We start from the raw sequence: 1,593 nt of genomic DNA on the forward strand, positions 1-1,593 counted from the left end.
AGATGAGATGTGGAAATTTCCAGTTTAGATTACAAGAAAAGGACAGACCAAGGATGTTCAGTGTAGTAGAAGGGGCCAGTTCAGTGTCGTTGAAGAAGAGAGGATAGTTGTCCGGATGGTTGCGCCGAGTTGAGAAATGGAGGAATCGAGTTTTGAGGCATTGAACAATACTAAGTTTGCTCCTATTTGCTTGCAGGATTGATACAGGAGAGTGAAAGATTGTCTGCTGCCTTGATGCAAGAAAGTTTAGGCCACCAACTCACTCCTGCCTTGACAGCTGATACATGCCCACCAGTCCCTTCAAGCCTGGGGAGCTGGGAGGGACCAGCAGGTGACCAGCGCAGGAGCGCAACGGGCTGGCAGGAGTTGAAACCATGCTGAAGGAGAGATGGAGTGAATGATGAAATCTGGTGCTAGTCTCGGCAGAAATGGGTCTTCTGTTGTCACGGATGGAGTGGAGGATAAACCCTGGTGCCAATCAACTATCCTCAGGTGAAGTAATTGGGCCATCATAGTTGAAGAGGACCTAGCTCTGTCAACCCTGTGCCTTCAAGTGCAAGTGGAATGACAGAAGTGAAGTGGGTGGCCTTTATCATCTCTCAGTTGGTGAATGTTGCAGAACCTGAGCTACATGTCAGCCCAGCACTGCGTGGGAGGTGGTCTAGTGGTGTTGCTGTCCTGAGCCTAGGAACACACCTCAACTCCAGCATCCAGCTGTCCTGAGGCTGGGAACACACCTCAACTCCAGCATCCAGCAGCATTTTGCTGCCTTTTTTCTCCATGGAAAAATGTGTGCAAACTTCAGAAATTGCTTGTCATGTTGAAAGAATAAAAGTTTCAATGTAATCTGCCTTGTAATTGTTACCTAGCTTTGTCATATAAAAATTGTTTAGCTCATTAAAAAAAAAAAAAAAAAGCAAGACGAGTTGATGTGGTTGGTATTAATTTCCCCAGCAGTTTAGTAGAATAGTAGACCAGCAGTTTAGTAGACTAAGTTTAAGCTGCCTGTCCTACTCTAGTCAGAGAGGGGTTGGAATTCTGTAGACACCCTGACCCTCCCCTGCCTCGGGGAGGGATGGGGCCCCTGTGTGCAAATGGCAGCTTAAATATTGTTTTTTCTTTTATTTAAAGATTACTTGTTTAAAGAATTTTATTTATTCTTTACTTGTTTAAAGAATTTTCTTTACATATTTCAAGATGCAGAAGACAGAAGTTATATTTAAATTGTATTATATAAGAAGCAGCAGCAGATGGCTGTTAGATGAGGTGGTGTCAGGCAGGAGGCTGGGATGGACTCCGGAGGGGGCTGAGGTTTTATCCAGGAAGCTGGGGTGGACTGAGATATGATGTTAAATATCGTGCTGCCATTTTCAAAGAAGCAAAAATTTTATGCAAATGCTTTTTTTTTTGGGGGGGGGGTAAATTTTTAAAGGCAAAATTGATAATGTGACTTCAAAGTTTGTGTTTTTTGTATTGTGTGTGTGAGGAAATGTTATTGATGCAAGCTTAGAATAAGTACAGAGAGAGAGAGAGAGAGAGAGAGAGAGAGAGAGAGAGAGAGAGAGAGAGAGAGAGAGAGAGAGAGGCTTTGTG

At 43.8% G+C, this 1,593-nt stretch overlaps 1 long non-coding RNA gene across 1 annotated transcript in view; it reads left to right on the forward strand.

Annotated features, from left to right (window-relative positions):
* Positions 1-846, forward strand: part of LOC135101567 (uncharacterized) — an 11,532-nt gene extending 10,686 nt beyond the window's left edge. The window contains exon 2 of the long non-coding RNA XR_010269307.1: positions 197-846. This is a non-coding gene — a long non-coding RNA (uncharacterized LOC135101567). The remainder of the gene's footprint in view (positions 1-196) is intronic.
* Positions 847-1,593: the final 747 nt, after the last annotated feature.

Source organism: Scylla paramamosain, chromosome 1 (genome assembly GCF_035594125.1).
Source record: "Scylla paramamosain isolate STU-SP2022 chromosome 1, ASM3559412v1, whole genome shotgun sequence".
In the NCBI taxonomy this organism is placed as follows: domain Eukaryota; kingdom Metazoa; phylum Arthropoda; class Malacostraca; order Decapoda; family Portunidae; genus Scylla; species Scylla paramamosain.